The 20,499-nt window shown below is 45.1% G+C and overlaps 1 pseudogene; it reads right to left on the bottom strand.

The window, feature by feature from the left end:
* Positions 1-3,288: 3,288 nt before the first annotated feature.
* On the bottom strand, positions 3,289-19,488 carry LOC136645164 (protein PTHB1-like; annotated as a pseudogene).
* Between the last annotated feature and the right edge of the window lie 1,011 nt (positions 19,489-20,499).

Here is a 20,499-nt window from a genome sequence, read left to right as displayed (position 1 = left end):
TTCCATATTATTACAGGGACAATCTATTTTTATATGGCACATTATTATAGCATCCTTCCAAGACTGCAGATGGAAGACAATTAAATCTAGCTCTTGAAAAAATTTGCTGATATTTTGTGATTTATTTATTTAGTTAAATTGTCCAGATTTATTTATTTAGTTAAATTGTCCAGATATCTAGCACTTTGATTAAATTCAAAGTTCAAACCAAAGTGCAGTGGTGAGCAGGTCTTGCGGGCGCTTGACATGGCATGCTGAAAATCAATATCTTTAATCTGTTTTTCCATAATGGACTTAAGTGTGTTAAACTCATAACCATAGATAGAATCCCCAAATAGGCCCAGAAAATGTAATTTGTCAGAGAAAGTTTTAAACCAGAAGCTAGTGTAAACATCATTCTGTAACGCATGTAAATATCCTGCCGAAGCATCAGCATATAACACTTTTATCCAATACCTAAATGCATATAGCCAGGCAATACTATCTAATGAAGAAACACCTGCCTTCACTTGTAATCCTGCTGCCTGGACATATCTTGGTAGTCCAAGAATAGATCTTAAAAATATAGTAAGAACACTTTCAATACTTAAATGAAATCCCAGAATCCAAACTGGGCACCCATATAAAAGTTGAGAGAGAACCTTGGCCTTAAAGACTTGAATTGCAGTGGGCATAAATTGAGCTCCTTTAGTAAAAAAGAAATGGGTGATTGCCTTGGTAGCATTCTGGGCTGCCTGTATAGCGGACTTCCTATGGGCAGCCCACAAGAGATTATGTTGAAATGTAATTCCCAAATATCCCAAATATTTCCAAGTGTTTAACTTGGCCGAAACATTGGCCATTAATTACCCATTATCCAACTCCATGCCGGCAAAAGACCAAAATTTTTGTTTTACTATTATTTATGGTCAGCAGGTTGTTCTCACAATAAGTCATGAATGTTCGCATTAAGCGCTTAAGGCCTATTTCAGATAATGACAACAAAGCAGCAGCATCCGCATACAATAATAATGGGCATTTAGTATCTCCCAACTTAGGTGTATGGAAATCTGATGCAAGGCAACACTCATTCAAATCGTTTATATAAAGATTGAATAACGTGGGGGCTAGTATACATCCTTGATGGACTCCTCTGGTGGCAGAAATGGATTTTGTCAAATTCCCTTCTATCCCACATCTTACTCTAAGTGTGGTGCCCTAGTCGAGATGCATAATGAGATAGAGGAGTCTCTTGTCTATACATGTTTGGACCACTTTAACCATAAATTGTCTTGGGATAAAATCAGATTTTAGATCTATAAAAGCAGATTTTAGATCTATAAATGCAGTAAAGAGGCCATTGCCATACTTCTCGGCAAGATGATTTAGGATAATGCAATGGTCTATTGTTGATCTACTATTTCTAAAACCTGCCTGTTCATTTCCCAGGATGTTTTCATCTTCTATCCAGGAGACTAGTCTTTGATTTAAGCAGCTGGTATACAATTTACCCATGACTGAGAGTAAGCTGATTGGCCTGTAATTTGATGGATCTTCCCTATCCCCTTTCTTGAAGATGGGTATTACTATGGCCTCAGAACAGGCAATGGGGAATTTTCCAGAACTATTAATATGTGTAAACAAGTTTGCCAGTAGAGGTGCCCACCAGCTTATATTTGCTTTTAACATTTCTGGAAGAATATTATCTAGCCCAGGAGCCTTGCCTGGTTTAATACAATTAATCAGAAATTCTATTTCAGTTTGCCTAACTGGGTCCCAGGGGAGAGTGTCATTTAGATCTATAGTAACAAGGTTATTCACTGGACTCTCTTTTACATCCCTGAACATGCTGGAGAAATACTGTTCCCACAAGTCTGTTGAAAAGTTGCAACAAAACAAATTTGTTGGGGCGGCCAAAGCATCTGTAACTAAAGCCCAAAAAAGGTTTGAGTTCTTATTCAATGAAGATTCTATCAGTATATTCCATTTCTTATGAACTTCTTGTCTCTTTTTAAAAGCTATCATCTTTGTATACTTCTTTTTAACTTCATAATATTCTCATGGTAATACATTCAAATTTCCCTTTCTGTAATGATTATATATATATATATCAACTGTTTTTTGAGTGCATGGCAGTTCCCATCAAACCATTTTGGGCCAGTTATTCATGGTTTTACTCCCGTATCAGATTGCTTTGAAGTTAAAGCTATATTCAGAGCATTAATTAAAGAAGCATAGTTCTTTAAAACAGAGGAAGCAGTTGTTGCACCTATAATTGAATTTTTCAGTGTTTCTCCAGCAGAAGAGCCAAAGAAATCTTTCACCTTAATGTTGTTTTTCTCAGTCCAATATATCCTTTTATGTTTAGAAATGAAAAAAAAATTTATCTTGAAATTGAGATTTGATATTTATGTGAACAGCATGCATCAAAGAAAGGGTAACAGTAAGAGGGAGATGATCACTATCAAGCCTATATCCCACAGAAAATTCAGATATCCAACTAAATAAGCAGTGAGAAATCAGCACAAAATCCACCACACTGCTTCCATGTCTGGATAAAAAGGTAAATTCTGCTTGCTTACCATAATAAGAATTTCCATTTAAAATTATAAGGCCAAGATGACTCATCACTTGAGTCAGACAAATGCCTCCATAATCCACTGAGGGTCTTTAGAAATCCTATCATAAGTGGGCATAAAAATATCATTTTCAACTGTCCCCCACAAAGCAAAAGAGAAGAGCACCTTATTATTTGGGCCTCGTCTAGCATTAAAGTCACCCATTACAAGTAATTGGGCCTTAGGGAACCTAGATTCTAACCCTATTATATAATTTTCTAAATCATCCCAGGCTTGCTTGATAGAATTTTGAGTTGAAAAGGGAGGAATATATACATTAATCAACAAAAATGATTTAATTCCAAAATCTATGTGACTGACCACTGCTATTTTCCCACAAGGAGAAACCCGTTTAATTGATGCTTGCAGGGCTGTTGATATCAATATTGCCAAACCTCCCTTAGGTCTACCTTTTCCTTTAAGTGGCTCGGCAAATATGTCATTTGTTAGAAACCCATTTAAATAGATTTTTTTCAATAGCCCAAGATTCTTTAATACAAATCACATCATGGGCTTTTAAGTATTCCAAAACCTTAACATCATTTTGCTTAGAGGCCCATCCTGCTATATTCCATGAGACTATTTTAAATTTCTCAGATGCTTCAGTCAATATCTTTCGTTTAACCCCAAGACAACTATCAGGTACTGGAGAGATGAATTTAACAGTGGGGGCATCTTGATGTAATCTCTGTCATTCTATCTCCATAATACAGTTCAGTTCACCATCCTTATCCAGAAGAGCACACCCAGTTCCTTTTGAGGGATCAAAGTACTCTTGTTTAGGTGCTATCACTTGGGATGATGACATGGGGGCATTTTGACCCAGTTCTTCAGGATCCAGGTATCTTCTTTGTAGCCATTCCTCACTAGTCATAGTGGCTTTCTTAGTATACTCTTTTGTTTGTTTGGTGATTATATCATTAACCTGCACCTGGGGTCTCACGTTTTTATCTATGTTCTTATATTTAAAAAAAGCATCACATAGAGAAAAAAATTATCAGTTATTTCCTCTTGTGCGTGCAGAGGCAGGGCTTTATAGGAGTTTAAAAGTTTCAGTTCTTCCGGATCAAACTCAGCCCTTAATTCATATGAATTCCGTTGCTGTTGCCACTCCAAGTTCTTATTGGGCATTTCACATTGATTAGTTCGTATAGCCTCTAATGTGCTTGGTGGGCCATCCTTCCTGAGACTACTATTATTTCTTAGTTGTTGATGAATCAGTGTGGTGGTTGTATAATTTTCAGATAACTTAGTCACTTTAAGACCCACATTTTGAAGCTTGTACCTGGCCTTATACAATTTATTGGCAGTCATCCAGCTCCTAAATGTAACTATTGCACAAAGAGAATGATAATTATAAAATAGGTATTCTGTTGGCAACCTTCAGTCTCGAAAGACTATGGTATCACGCTCTGAATGGAGGTTCTGGAACAGCATCTAGTGTGGCTGAAGAGGCCAATTCGGGAGTGACAATCCCTTCCACACTGGGAGCAAATGTAGTCTGTCCCTGGTCTGTCTCCCTGGCTATGGGCCTTCCTTCTTTGCCTCTTTGCCTCAGTCTGTTGGCCAAGTGTCTCTTCAAACTGGGAGAGGCCATGCTGCACAGCCTGCCTCCAAGTGGGCTGCTCAGAGGCCAGGGTTTCCCACCTGTTGAGGTCCACTCCTAAGGCCTTCAGATCCCTCTTGCAGATGTCCTTGTATCGCAAAATAGGTATTCTATATCAAGAATATCATCAGATTGAAGAAACTGTAGGGCTGCTTCATTCATTCATATAAGGTCATCTTTAATATATTCATTTATGTAAATTTATGTAAATTTATTCAAATTTTAAATGCAACTTAATTCTTTTTTCCCTGGCCCCCAACACAATGTCAGAGAGCTGATGTGGCCCTCCTGCCAAAAACTTTGGACACCCCTGTACTAGAGCTATTATCTGTCTGTAAGTTCCTTCTAACAAAGTATCCGAATATTGAAGAGGAACTAGAATTTTATCTTTAAATTGTGCCAGCAGACGTTGTTCAATAGCTCTAAACTGTATGGCTCTTTCAGATAATAGTAACTCATATTCTGCAACATTTGAGCACAACTCAAAATGATGATCAATTATCTCAAAAATTTCCTGTAGAGGGACTGGGCCAGAAAAACTACATGTGAAGTCTTCGCCGTTTTGCTTTCTGAAGTGTCCTTTAAGCCAAAGAGTGAGCTCTTTCGCAATTAGCCAAATATCTTCTAACAGGTCACTTTGAATTCTGTAATGCTGTGATGTTTTTGAAGCAAGGAACTTCACCCTTGACCCAGCTAATAACTGGAATCCTAAAGCATTTTGTTGATCTCCATCAGTCTGATCAGCAAAGTCTGGAAAAAGTATAAGAAGGCTGACTGGAGGCTTGTTGGTGTCAATAGTTAATCTCTGGTTTGCAGTTTTTGATGGCTGGGCTAGAAAGCATAGTAACCACAAGGGTAATCGAAATCTGCACTGGGCAAATTTTGGTATACCCAGTGCTTTTTTTGTAAAAAAAAATAGGTGCAGGAACTCACAACTTTTTATTTTATTTTATTTATTTATTTATTTATAAACCATTTTTATACATGCGCTCGCGCGCACATGCACACACACACACGTCCATCCTGTGTGAGCTCCCTGATAGCAAAAGCACTCCTGCCACAGCTGGAGTGAAACACCCCATTTTTTTTAGGTGGGGAGGTGCTCCATTGGGCTATAGGAAAGCCTATACAGTAGTTAAAGTGTTCAGAACAAATATATAAGGTCTTGAGCCCAGCTGGTGGCCATCAGTGCCTCAAGTGTTAGTTCCAAACACTTTGAGCCTAAGAGCTCTGTTGGCTCAGTGGCTATATATATATATATATATATATATATATATATATATATAGATAGATAGATAGATAGATAGATAGATAGATAGATAGATAGATAGATAGATAGATAGATAGGTGGGAAGGTGCTCCATGGCTGCAAAATATAAAGGTTGGTTGCTAGTTGCCAAAAGGGGGGCCAGTTGAGGCTGCAAAACTCCTCAAAGTTCAGTCCCAGGCAGGCTCTTTTTTGAACTTTTTTTTTTTTAAGTCCCAGGTAGGACTTAACCCACAGCCTCCAGCAGGGGGCTCACTCCAGGAGCTTAACTGTGGGTTAAGTCCTAACTGGAACTAAAAAAAAAAAAGGTCAAAAAAGAGCCTGCCTGGGACTGAACTTTGAGGAGTTTTGCAGCCTCAACTGGCCCCCCTTTTGGCAACTAGCAACCAACCTTTATATTTTGCAGCCATGGAGCACCTTCCCACCTAAAAAAAAAAAAAAAAAATTATTCCACAGTGGGATTTGAACCCCTAGCCTCTGGCTCCATAGACCTACAGTTTAACCACTCAGCCACCAGAGCTCTTAGGCTCAAAGTGTTTGGAACTAAGACTTGAGGCACTGATAGCCACCAGCTGGGCTGAAGACCTTATATATTAGTTCTGAACACTTTGACAATAGGCTTTCCTACATCCCAAAGGAGAGAGTGCTGGGCTGTGGAGCACAAGGTTGGAGGTTCGAATCCCTCCCTAGCCAGCAGTGCAGAGCGGGGTGGTGCAGGCAGGGGAAAAAAGGTGAGGGCAAGGAGGAGGGAAAAAAGGGGGCGGGGTGGTGCAGGCAGGAGGGAAAAAAGGTGGGGGCAGAGAGGAGGGGGGGAAAAAAGGTGCTGGAACGCCGTTCCGGTGCGTTCCATTACAAAAAAAGCCCTGGGTATACCTGTTGGTGTGCTATATGAAACTAGAGCATTACCATCCAGATCCACTGCTGAGCAGTTCCTCTTTAGAAAGGCAGAGAGTGCCACTGTCTTAGATATAGATGAATCTAATTCGAGGATAAACTTGTCATGAGTCAATGCTGTTGAAGATTGTACACGCACTGATGATTTGGTCTTTAGTGCTGTCAGTTTACTCTCCTGCATGATCTTTACTGTCACTGAAAGAACCACCTCTGCTCTTACTTCAGTATCAGCAACTTAAGATATTGAATCAAGATCAGACAAAACTTCCACAACAAGAGCCAAATCTTCATTTATTTTTTTTCCAGGTTTAGGTATAATGTCTTTGGTTTTTGTGGCTTCTTTGATTATTTTCTGAAGTTTATTCATCTCAGCATCATAGTCTTCATAATTTATATCTTTTACCATGCATTCCCCAATAAATACAGCCGACAACAGGTATGGGATTAAATGGGCCACTTTATTAACTTACAACAAGCGCAACAAGGCAAAATAGGTAACAATACCCAAACTAAGTGCGGGGTTCTAAATGGGGGAAACGGCCCTAGCTGTCTACGTCCCCCAGTCTCATAGGGCGTCCACCCGACTCCAGGCGTAGCTCAATTGTTATTAAGCCCGCCTTTCCCTGTCGCCCGAAAAGGGTAAGCCAGCCAAACTACTCTGCCTTCAGGTCACCCCTGCAAGGCCCCAAAGTTCAGACCAGGGGCTAGCCAGCCTGCCTCCCTGAGCCGGTCAAGCATCCAAAGAGCGGTTCTGGTTCACCCCTGCCCTTGCTGGCTTAGATTGGATGCCGAGAAGGTCTTCTGTCTACCCACCCCACACTTCTACCGCCACAAGGGGAGGTCAGCCTAGCGCTTGGCCTTCCCTGCACCCAAAAAGAGGTTCAAGCCTTGTTGCAAATCTGAAAGAAAGCACCCATAACCCATAGGGGAAAGGTGAACTCCATTGCCACTGTAAAGAGTAGCCTCCTCAAAACCAATACTGGGATAATGTATAGCCACTCCACCAAGCTCCATGACGACCCTGCCCAGGTAAGCGTTGACCCTTTTGCGTGCTACGTCAATTCTTTTAACACCACTCGCCCACCGCCAAACTCGCCTAGGCAGCATCAGACCACAGGATAGTGATCCCAGGAAACTGATGAACTAACAAGTTAAAATCCTTGTGGGCCTGGAGCCTCAAGGACATGGATGTCCTCTGACCCAGGTTGTTTTCGCCCAAGTGTACCACGATTACCTGCGGCAGGGGGTTGATAGCAACGTATTCCAAAAAGGCCGGGAAAAATTGGCCCAACACATACCCCTCTTGGCCAACTAGTCAATGTGCGCAACATCACCCAGCGCCAGCTGAGAGCCAAAACTGGATGACATGGCATGCTTCCGAGCCCATAAAAACTATGGAGTGTCCGCAGATCAAGACCCTGGCTGGGCAGCTCCTTCGCGGACCTGTTGGAAAAAGAAGCACATTGTGAGATAAGCTCACTGGACAGGCCAAGAGAAAGGAGGAATCCTTCCTCCGCTCTAATACTCACTCCCATGGCCAGTCACGGTCAGTGACCTGGTCCGCCTTACCAGGACACCCCACCAACCCATCATGCTGACACTGGCGCGGCACATGCCCACCAAGCGCTGCCAACAGAGCCTACGCGGCTCTGACACATCGCGGCCACATGGCGCTGCACACGCCCACCAAGCGCTGCCAACAGAGCCTACGCGGCTCTGACACATCGCGCCCACATGGCGCTGCACACGCCCACTGGTGCTGCACATGGAGCCCGCACTGCTCCCTGTACTCTCGCGCCCACATGGCACTGCACACATCCACTGGCAATGCACATGGAGCCCGCACTGCTCCCCGTACTCTCGCGCCCACATGGTGCTGCACACGCCCACTGGCGCTGCACATGGAGCCCACACTGCTCCCCGTACCCTCAAGGAATAAAGGCAGGGACCCCACAGGTAAGTGAGTTAAAGGTTCCAAAATGGGTCACTTCTGGGGGATTCAAGATGGCCACCTGGTAGGATCCCTGCTACTGTGCTCCTGCTTTATGCCCTGATATTTCTCTTTAGTTGGATCCTTTGATTCTTTTTCCTCCTCTGGATGCTTCCTGAGTCCTGGTAGAGCAAAGCAACACTACCAGTTGTTTCCAGTCTGCACCCTTGTCTTTGGATTACAGTGGATTTTAAAAAGCTGCTTCGATGGGGAAGAGGAGAAGGCATAAACACTCCCCTGGACAGGGCAACTCTCCTATCAAGTCAGCCAAGCAGCTACGTCTGGAGGATCTCCCAGCATGGTCAGACACAGTAGGTGAGCTCATGAATCTCGCTTCTCCCAACAGATATGAAGCTCTTCATGTTTCCAAATCAGAGGCAGAGAGGAATTATCAGTCTCCCCTCAGTCATACTGGCACAGCGTCAGCCTGCCCTCCCTCACCCACCCTTTCAGCTCCCTCTCCACAGGATAAGCAGTCATTATCTCAGCAGAACGATCCCAGTAACTGCTTCTTGACCTTGTTGGGCGATTACAATATTATCATTGGAAACACGCTCCTTTTTGTATGTAAACAGCTTAATACTATTCTTGCGCAGCTGGACTCACTTCACAAGGCCATTCAACCGCCTTTACCTTCCCTCTCTGCTCAAGCTTTGGGTCTGAACTTTAACAAGCCAGGGGAAGCTGAACTGCTGGGGCTGTGTGAGAATCTGGATTGTGGAGAAGCTGCCTATTGTTTGTTGAAAAATCAGATACTGCTGGAATTCCAGGATTCTCCCATTCATAAGGGGCGCTGGGCCAATAAACTGAGGGCAAAAGACTCTCTATGCAGATTATTATACCTTGATCCATCTCAGGCTGACTGTGTTGATCTGCAGGAAATCATAAAACTCCCTTGGATTCCCCAGTCTCCAAATTGGACCCGGCTTCTTTTGAAGTTTGGCACCTCTCAGATCCCAGGCCAGCTGCATGGGAAGAGTTTGTTTCTTCGGTCCTTTGGCATTTTCTTGCGGAGGGTGTTTACCGACTTGATTATTAAACCTCTGCTCCCAAGGTACAAAATGCAGCCTCCCCCTCCTCTCCTTCCATCCAGCCTTGCGCAGGCTGGCTCTGTGCCCAGTCGCTGGAGGAGAGATAATCGTACCCAGAGCGTGGGAGTTGCCAATTGCTTTTCTCCTGATTCAAGCCCCTTGGTGCTGCCTTGTGCTAATGAGTTAAGGTCTGCAGCTGACTCTCTGGGAAATGCTTTGCTTCACTTGAAGTCTTCACTGCACAAGCCACAGGCTTTTGCTTTCTCCCAGCCAGTTAATTCAACAATTGGCTGTTCAACTGGTGCAGCTTCTAATAGCAAATGGCAGGTCCAGCCTTCTGGCGCTGGCACCGAACCTCAAGCACCAGACCAGGCACATTCTTCGTTGATTTCTGAGATGATGGGAGCTCAGTCACCCTCTGTCTGCATACCCCCCCTAACTGGAGCAGATGAGTCTATGGATAGCTCTCCTTCTGAAGCCTTTAAGCCTGTGCTGATGAATGAATCGGCCAGTGAGGTGGACTATCTCAATGGAGTGGGTTTGCAGTGCCATTCAACTAACTCGGAGGAGGTCCTGCATCATGTTGTGGCTATCCAACAATTGCCTAGAGACTCAGCCCAGGTCTTGTCATCTTCCCCAAGCTCATCACAGCCTAATATGAACTCCTTATCTAAAGCCCTGGATGGGGTACCATCAGGGGCAACATCTGCTGCTCCCTGCGATGAGGAATTGGAATCAGCTCTTGTGTCCTGTAAAGCTTTGCCAAAGATTCCTGGCTCCCACCTACCCTCCAGGTTCCTTGGGGACATAGAAGTGAATGACCAAAATTCAGGTTCAGCTAACGCAATTACTACTGCCCTCCCAATGCATTTACCTACTGACGACCATTCACTCATTGCAAGGGCGCTCCCAGCCCCCAAAGGCCCCTTGTCAACGGAACAAGACCCTAGGGCAGATCCTCCTGCATTGGTGGCTAAAGATCTGATAATGGAATTACAGCTGGAGGGGGATGACATTGTGGAGGGTGCCATCAGCGCCTTTAAGGAACTCACAAGACCAGAACAAATAAATATTATCAGATCCCTGGACAGGGTTAAAGCAGAACTTCTCAATTATAATACGGAAACTTCGACCTATGAAATCCATTCTCTGACCCTTCCAGTGCCAGCATCTGCTCATCAATCTGCTTTAGAAGTAGCCACTGAGGCAATTCCCGTCCCTTATTCCAGGGATTTTACACCATCTCCGATGACCAACTTAGCCCTGAGTAGCTGCATGTCTCATCATCCTTCTGGTGCTGAGTGTCCATCAGGAAGCAAAGATTGACTAATTAATGCTTCTCCAGCCCCTGCTACTTCTTCCCAACTAAAAATTCTTTCCTGGAACATTGCAGGGTGGAAGAATAAGAAAAATGACAGTGGCTTCTTAAGCTATCTTAGAACCTTTGACATTATTCTGTTGCAGGAGACATGGGCTTTGGACCATCTGTATATCCCTGGCTACAAGGCTTTTGTAGTACCTGCAACTAAATCCACCTCTAATGGTCGTCCTTTGGTGGGTTTAGCCAGCTTTGTACTGAGGCAGTTTAAGTCATGCCCTCTAGACATCATTCCAGGCTGTTGCAAGATACAAGCACTGAGGGTGTCTTTTGCAGACATTGACTTAATTTGCGTCAACACTTATATCCCTCCTTTGCTTAATAGTTTACAAAGGACCCAGCTCTGGAATGATCTATCATCATGTATGAATGACCTTAAGAGGGCCCACCCCCATGCTGAAATTCTTTTGCTGGGCGATTTAAATGCCAGGGTGGGAAATTCAGCAGATATCTTTCGCAGAGCCTGGGATGTGGTTGATGACAGCTCCCTCCCCCCCATTTGCGCATTAAGCAGGCGGTCCAAAGATGCATACTATAATGCTAATGGTATGGCCCTTGCTAAGTTTTCCATCAGCTCTAACATGATCTAGCTCAATGGTCTAAGAGAGTTCCCCAACGCTGATGAATTTACTTTTGTATCCTCTCGTGGTGCCAGCATTGTGGATTACATTTTAGTTTCCACTAAAATGAAACATCATGTGAAAGATTTTGCCATTGGGGACCTAACCCTTAGTGACCATCTACCTTTAATCTTGGTCCTTGACCTCCATTCTGGGAGTGTTCCATCACAAGCTGAGATGGATACAAATCCAGAGGGTAGGTATAAAATTGTGGCTAACAGCGCCCTTTCCCCTAATTTCCATCGTCTAAGTACGGAACCAGCAAGCAGAGATTTTTTATCAGCCATTCTACAGGATCCGGATCCCCTTGTTCAAATCAAATCCTTTGAAGGTTTTATTGGTCACGTTTTTAAGGTTTTGAGTACGAAGCCTAAGTTGGTTGAATCCTGTGGTGCATTTGACAAAAAGGATTGGTTTGACAGTGAATGTAGGAATCTTAAGGTGTGTATTAGGGCTTCTTATTTAGATTTTAGAAAGTACAATGACTCCAAGTGTTTGGTTAAATACTCTATCCTTAAAAAACAACTAAGTGTTTTATTGACAGAGAAAAAGAAAAGGTTTGTTTTAACTCAGTGGAACAAGCTGCATCAAGCAATTCAACAAAAAAATAATAAACAATTTTGGGCAGTTGTAGCAGGTTCGTGTAGATCAGAAACATACGACCCTGCTATTATTCCATCATCTACATGGGTTCAACACTTCACAGACATTTTTTACGATAAGAGCAAATCCCCAGACGCCTACCCTGACTTCACCTCTGTGGATCTGCCTATCTGGCCTCCTGTGACCCCTGAGGAAATTAAAGAACTAATTATGCAATTGAAGCCAGGGAAGGCTGCAGGTCCAGATGAAATACCACCTGAGCTTTTAAAAGGCAATCCGGAATGGTGGGCCCAGTTACTTGCCCACGTCTTTACAGTGATTGACAGTTCTGGCCTATTGCCCAATGTCTGGCTTACAGCGACAGTTATTCCTATCCATAAAAAGGGTGACCCTACCACACCAGGAAATTTTCGGCCCGTTAGTTTGCTTTCTGTAATAGGTAAGATTTATGCTAAATATCTATGCAATAAACTTACTCTCTGGGTTACTTCGCAAGGCATCTTAGGCCCCGAGCAATCTGGCTTCTGTCGGGGCAAATCAACTTTGGACAATTGTTTGATCCTATCTCATTTGGCCCATAAGCAGGTTAGGATATGCAAGGCTCGCCTTTATGTAGCCTTCCTTGATCTGAAAGGTGCCTTCGATTCTGTGGATAGGGAGCTTCTTTGGTCCAAGTTGGAAAACATGGGGATTGATAAAAGATTGTTGCTGCTGATTAGGTCCCTCCATCTAAATACTTCATGCAGGGTTAGACGCTCCTGGAGTGGGAATCTAACTCATTCCATCGCTACCAACAAAGGGGTCAAACAGGGCTGTGTCTTGGCCCCCATGCTTTTCAATCTGTTTCTAAACGACCTTGCCCCATCCCTGAAGGAAGTAGATAGCCATTGCCCGAAGCTTGGCGCAAGCCAAGTGCCGCTACTTCTGTATGCGGATGATGCAGTACTGATATCCCGTACTAGGATTGGCCTAAAACGTCTGCTGAATCGCACTGAAGAGTATCTTCTGTCCAACAAATTGCAAATCAACTATGCTAAATCTAAGATAATGATATTTGCCAATAGATGGAAGGCTTTTAAGTGGTCTTGTAATGGCAATAAAATGGAGCAGGTTAAGCATTTCAAGTACCTGGGAATCAACTTCCATTACAGGCTCACTTGGGCTTTTCATCGTAAGGCAGTGCAGAACGCATCCAAACTGGCGTCCTCAGCTATTTCCCGTTTCTTTTTTACCTGCGGCAATGGTTATGTTCCAGCTGCTCTGGAGGCATTTAAGGGAAAGATTCTTTCCCTGGTCCTTTATGGCTCTCCCGTCTGGTATAAGGCTATTACCCAACCATTAGAATGCATTCAAGCCTCCTTTCTGCGGAAGATTTTGGGTTTACCCAGGTGCGTTCCCTACTCGGTTCTGTGTCTTGAGGTGGGGTTAATTCGGCTAAAGACGACTGCTTGGCTTAGATTACTGAAATTTTGGTTTAGGACTTTATTTAACCCTACCTCCTCTGGTCTAATGCTCCAATTATTGTCGGATTCAGTCCTGCCATTAGAGATCACTGATCTTCTAACCAAGCTCAAGTCAATAGGGCTGGACACTGCAGAGCTAGGCATGATTGGGTGTGATGCTGCTTACAGAATCGTCAAAGAAAGAATTCTTGACATCGAACAACAAGAGCTGTTTAGTGCCGCCAGAACCACATGCTCTCCACTCTATCTGCATGTTCCAATCCGTTTTGGGAAACTGGCCTCCTTCTTTTATCACCTGGAGTGCCCACAGGCTCGGAGAGCATTCACACTTGCAAGATGTAATGCTCTTCCATCAGCCGTGTTATCGGGCAGGTTCAGTGGTATTCCCTACTCGGAGAGGAAATGCAAGTGTGGTAGGGATTGTATTGAGACCATAACACATACCTTTTTCTACTGCCCACTTCATGACGTCTCACGCAAGAAATATCTAGGCCCTTTGCTAACTAGGATGCAGGGCTGGGAGGACTCAATCATGCTTCAGTCTCTCCTTTCCACATCTGACTCTGAGACCCTTGATAGGGTCGCTGCCTTTTTATCTGGGGTAATTGCCAGGCAGAGCTCTGGAACTCTGGGCAGTATGTGAGGAAAAGACTGATGTCTATGTTGTGGTGTCTTTGTATATTTTTGTTTTGTTTTGTTCTTTCTCTGTATTTTATGCCAATAAAGGTCTACTGAACTGAACTGAACTGAAGGTTCCAAAATGTCAGCCTTGGAAAAGGCCCCTTCAGTTGTGCCTAACTGCACAGGGCTACTGCCCCTGGCAAGTGTGCAGCAGCACTACCCTCTCCGTAGAGACTGGGAACCCATTAGGTGGTTGATTTAATAATTCCAACCACAAGCCTGAAAAGGCCATTACTGTTGTGCCCATCAGCACAAGGCTACTGCACCTGTTAAATGTGCAGCAGCTCTCAATGAATAAAGGCTGGGAACCCATTAGGTGGGTGAGTAAATAATTCCACCCACAAACCTTGCGAACAGGCCATTCTTTTAATGCCTATCCGCACATGACTACTGCACCTGTTAAATGTGCAGCAGCTCCCAAGGAATAAAGGCAGAGGACCCCAGTAGGTGGGTAATTAATTCCACCTACAAGCCTTGGGAAAGGCCATTCTTTCGTGCCTATCCACACATGGCTACTGCATCTGTTAAATGTGCAGCAGCTCCCAAGGAATAAAGGCAGGGACCCATTAGGTGGGTGAGTAAATAATTCCACCTACAAGCCTTGGGAAAGGCCATTCTTTCGTGCCTATCCACACATGGCTACTGCACCTGTTAAATGTGCAGCAGCTCCCAAGGAATAAAGGCAGGGACCCATTAGGTGGGTGAGTAAATAATTCCACCTACAAGCCTTGGGAAAGGCCATTCTTTCGTGCCTATCCACACATGGCTACTGCATCTGTTAAATGTGCAGCAGCTCCCAAGGAATAAAGGCAGGGACCCATTAGGTGGGTGAGTAAATAATTCCACCTACAAGCCTTGGGAAAGGCCATTCTTTCGTGCCTATCCGCACATGGCTACTGCACCTGTTAAATGTGCGGCAGCTCCTGAGGAATAAAGGCAGGGAACCCATTATGTGGTTGATTTAATAATTCCAACCACAAGCCTGAAAAGGCCATTACTGTTGTGCCTATCCACACATGGCTACTGCACCTGTTAAATGTGCAGCAGCTCCCAAGGAATAAAGGCAGGGACCCATTAGGTGGGTGAGTAAATAATTCCACCTACAAGCCTTGGGAAAGGCCATTCTTTCGTGCCTATCCGCACATGGCTACTGCACCTGTTAAATGTGCAGCAGCTCCCAAGGAATAAAGGCAGGGACCCATTAGGTGGGTGAGTAAATAATTCCACCTACAAGCCTTGGGAAAGGCCATTCTTTCATGCCTATCCGCACATGGCTACTGCACCTGTTAAATGTGCGGCAGCTCTCGAGAAATAAAGGCAGGGAACCCATTAGGTGGGTGAATAATTAAGTCCACCTACAAGCCTTGGGAAAAGCAATTCTTTCGTGCCTATCCGCACATGGCTACTGCACCTGTTAAATGTGCGGCAGCTCCTGAGGAACAAAGGCAGGGACCCCATTAGCTGGGTGAATACATAATTCCACGCACAAGCCTTGGGAAAGGCCATTCTTTCTTGCCTATCCGCACATGGCTACTGCACCTGTTAAATGTGCAGCAGCTCTCGAGGAATAAAGGCAGGGGACCCCATTAGGTGGGTGATTAAATAATTCCACCCACAAGCCTTGGGAAAGGTCATACTTTCATGCCTATTCCTGTTAAATGTGCAGCAGCTTTCGAGGAGTAAAGGCAGGGAAACCCCTAAGGTGGGTGAGTAAATAATTCCACATACAAGCCTTGGGAAAGGCCGTTCTTTCGTGCCTATTCGCACATGGCTACTGCACCTGTTAAATGTGCAGCAGCTCTCAAGGAATAGAGGCAGGGGACCCATTAGGTGGGTGAGTTAACAATTCCAACCACAAGCCTTGAAAAGGTCATTACTTTTTATGCCTATCCGTACGGGCCTACTGCACCTGTTAAATGTGCAGCAGCTCTCAATGAATAAAGGCAGGGAAAATCATTAGGTGGATTAATAACTTGTGGGTTAACCCACAGAGGTGGGTTAATACTTGCAAAAACCGCCAGCCCTTACATTTGTGCCTACGTGCCCAAGGCTCCACCCTGGTAAATGTGCAGCAGCCTGGCCTGAGCAGGGTACTGAAGGCATCATCCACCTAAGAGGAGTAATTGCGAAAACCCTAGCCTTATAAAATCTTCACTGTCACCGACAATGAAACCCTTTCCTTACAGGAAGATTACAGGGATTCATGTAAAAGGATATTATTAAAGCAGAGGGTTTATGAATTTGTGCTAGTATATCTTTGAGCTAGTTTTATCATAACCTTTTTTAAACACAAAAATTGCAAAGAGGGAAAGGGCCTAACAGTTTTCCCTCCTAATGCAAATAAAATGACATTTCTGGCTGCAAAACAAGGGCATTTCCTGAGGAAATGTAAATCTGACATCCTGCACAAGTCAGGTGGGCCTGAGCATTTGACTACGCAGGAGGTGAAATAGATCGGAAGTATCGAAGCTGGGCATTGGGGATGAGCACCTGTGTTTCCCCCTAATCACCCTAAAATGCTTGGCAACTGTAATCTCAAAGTCTGGGGTATAAGTCTACAGCACCCAGAACTCCCAGGCACTCTCCATGGTATAAGCCTACAACACCCAGAATTCCCAGGCGTTCCCCATGGTATAAGCCTACAACACCCAGAATTCCCAGGTGTTCTCCCTGCCCAGTAGTAACCAGGCCTGGCCCTTGCCTAGTAACAAAATGGCCCTGGGCCCTTACAGCCACCTGTGCCCCCGACTTGCGAAGGGCTTTTTCTTTTTGTCTCGCGTTGTAGCGAGGCATGAGGGCCCGCAACTCCGCCATTTGATCCTCATAATCCGATGATGAGGGAGGGGAGGGGGGGCAAGCTGGAACTCCCTTTCTGGCGGCCTTGCCGCCCGACTTCTGGGCTTTCTTCCCCATGTCCACCCCCAAGTGAAGGAATATCCCAAGTGGGGCCCACCACCCCCTATGTTCTAAGTTTTTACTGTATACGATATGAAAAAAGGGGGGGACGATGACGATCCCAACAGTGCCGCTGCAGCAGCACAGTTTCTTGGCCCTCTGCGCTGTGGCGGGAGGCCGCTGTAACTGGAAGTCCCCCAACTCTGAAAATGAAAGACCCTTTGGGCAGTTGAAACCCTCAAAATGGCCACCAGGCCATTTTTTAAAACTTCAAAATGGCGGAGCGCCATGAGGCAGGGCCCAAAATGGCGCCCAGCCATGAGGCACCCCCCCAATGGCCACCAAAATGCGCCCCAACGGTCAGGCCCGCCAAGGAGGAATGCGGGGTGGTCGCCCACCACGGGCATCTGCCGCCCCCCCACGGACCCCCCAAATGCACCCGCTGCCGCGGGGCATGCACAGCCACCAAGCGCTGCCACCCACGCGGCTGGCAGAGCGCGCAGCAGGCCACCCCCTACTGCCGCCGCTCGGCCAGCGCGTGCAGCGGGCCACCCCCCTCGATTGCACTCTGCAGAGCGCGCAGCGGGTCACCCCCCTGACGCCGTCTGCAGAGCGCGCAGCGGGACGCCCTCCTCGCTATCGCTCACGGGGCCACTCGTCGCTGCGCCCCGGAGCGAAAATGCAGAGCGCGCAGCTCACTCCCAAGAGGCTACCCTCTGCCACAGTGACAGGAGCCTGCAAGCACGGATCCCCGCGCCTCAAGCCCCGTCGTGGGGCAGCCTCTCTCCGCTCCCAGAAAAGCGACCTGCCCAGTCGCTTCCAGGAAAGGAACTGAGCCGGGTCTAGCGCCTGCGCGCTAGATCAGGCTCAGTCGTCCCGCCCCCCCAAAGCCAGCCAGCCAATCAGCTGGCAGCAAAGCCCTGCTGCCGGCTGATAGGGGGGATCAGCCTGGCAATCATTGCTAGCATGCCCATACAGGCACGCTAGCTGCCTTAGTTTCAACTTTGGGAGCCTGAAATAAAGAAGGATCTGTACCAAGGTGAGAGCATTGTAGGTGACCATCATCACTCAATGTGACTATCGCACCTTTCAAATCTCTGCTTCTCCCAGCTGTTAATTCGTGTTATTTTCAACATTTATGGTGGAAAGTTCAGGGTCATCCGAAGAAACAATCACATTGGACCTTAATGCTCTTCTGTTGGTTGTAACAGTTGGTTCCAACAGGGGTTGAGGCCCCTCCACAGAGGACAGTCCCTTATTCTTTAAGGTCTCCTTTGACAGATTGTAAGCAGAAGAACTAGAAGTAGGCAGGTGAACACTAGCAGTAGATGACTGTTTGATATCTTTGAGGGGAAAAACCAAAGATACCAGTCGTGTGATCAAAGTATCTTGTTCTTCAGGAGGTAGGAAACCAAATGAAGACAGAAGTTTAGCATCCATCTCAAATTCTGTCATGCCACGTTGGAAGTCAATCTTATCAAGTTCGTCATTAATTAGGGGGGATGACTTAACCAGAGTGGCAGGAGGGTTTGAGAGTTTTACATTAGTCAGCTCCATTGGCGAAGATGGATCTAATGGTGCAGGTTGATCTAATAGGGTTCCAGATTTCCCATTTGAAGTCCACCTTGGATTTTCAGTTGACTCTTTATGGCCCTCTTCTTTTCTCTTGAAATTTGGAAGAGCAAGCTTCTGCAATGAGGAATCATAAAAGTGTCATTGCAGCCTGATCCCAAAGCCAATTAACTCAGGAGCCTGCACAAAAAGCAATCTTGGAACACTATTTGTGTGAAAGTAAAGGAGAAAACACTCCTGGCTTCCCATGCTGGGCAGTCTTTCCAGCTTCTGGAGATATATCACTGAAGGAGCCTTCCTGAGAAGAAATGCAAGATGTTGTCTAGCCCTCCATTTGGTGGACCAATCAATGTGTTTCTCCCTAAAGGGGGAGATATTGATGGCTAGGCTCTTTGTATCATAAATAAGAGTGACAGAGTCTTTTCCAGAAGCAGTCTGTAAGATATTACCATCTGGCTGCACATCGGGAGTAACCCTTCTATTTGTAGATCTGCTCTCCCTATCACACACCAAAGGTTTCAACAAGTTGTCTGGCTCAATGTTTTTATCCTTCTCCTGGAGCAAGTTTGTAATACACTCAAACTGAGTAGTTATTACCTGAAGTATCTCAGCCATGAGGAAAGTCTGGTGTATTAAAAAATCAATGCCCTTATTTTCCCTAAATTTATTAACGCTTGATAAGCAACTAGCCACCTGGGTAACTTTAGGGGAAGTTTGCCTTAAAGAGCCCGGAGTCTGTGTGAGAATAGCCTCCAGATGGTCAAAGCTGTTCTGCTTCTTTAATGGCGACTTTACTGGTATAAAGAAATCCTCAAGCTTAGATTGTTTGCTTGCTGGAAATAACTTTTCTCCCTCCTCACCCTCCTGAAGGTAGGTCCTCTTCTGTCCCATGATACTTCTATCACTTTGTTTTCAGTTGGAATAACTTACAATTAATTATCTGTCACGTGCCGCAGATCTTCAGACGAAGATTGTAGCCAGCCGCAAACTCTTATCACTGTTTTTCCCGTGTCGAGGTCATTCTGGTTTTTTCTGTTCCTCTGTGCTATTCTTATAAGACAACACCTGGCAGCAGATGAAAGAAGCTTCTTCTGCTCATTTAAAAGGCCTCATTGCTCTCAGAGCTCCTCACAGAGCATCTGTATCAGCTGCCGCCGGAACCGGAACCTGCCTGATTTATGAATCGCACTCTTTCTTATCTTCACTCCCTCCCCAATGAAAGCCTCCTAATCCATTTGCAATGCTTACAGCTTATAGGGATGCCCTTGTGATGCAGTTGAGCAAACACAGGGGACTTGACTCATCATAGCCCTTTCATAACGGAAGAGTAGCAACCTGCTTCATTCACTTGCTAACTTATTTTATGGCTCACCTGAGACACTGGCCTTCCTTGATTCAGGCATAGCTTTAGGCAGGTCACTATATCACCCTACTTGTTTCCCACAAGATGCCACTGCAGCAGAGTTAATGCACTCTAATCTGCTCATTCTTGTAGGTATGTATAGATTTAGGAGCAAGGGGAGGAACAGCATAAATTAATTTTTAAAATACAGGACATTACATTTGTTGCTCTAAATATTTAATTGGAGACCTGTGTCATGGGATATGTTATGGCCAGTAGAAAGCAATTTGTTCTGAAATAAAACTGCATCTCCGTATTTATCCAATTTCCCTTCCAATATTGCCTGCAATTCCAATTTATATGTTGCTCTTAATGTTTTCTAAAATCTTTTATGTCATGGCACAGTACCCACTTGGGAGTTTGCCAGCGCATGCACTTGCTAATTATTCTCTGTTTTAGGTCTTCAGCTCAGGAGGGTAAGTCCAGATCCACCAGTTGTTAATCATGTTTACTATACTCTAATGACATTTAATGTGTCCCCCCTTCAAGGGATATTAGGT

Source organism: Tiliqua scincoides, chromosome 3 (genome assembly GCF_035046505.1).
Source record: "Tiliqua scincoides isolate rTilSci1 chromosome 3, rTilSci1.hap2, whole genome shotgun sequence".
Taxonomy (NCBI): domain Eukaryota; kingdom Metazoa; phylum Chordata; class Lepidosauria; order Squamata; family Scincidae; genus Tiliqua; species Tiliqua scincoides.
Note: the sequence above shows the minus strand (reverse complement) of the source record. Positions and strands in the feature narration are given on the sequence as shown.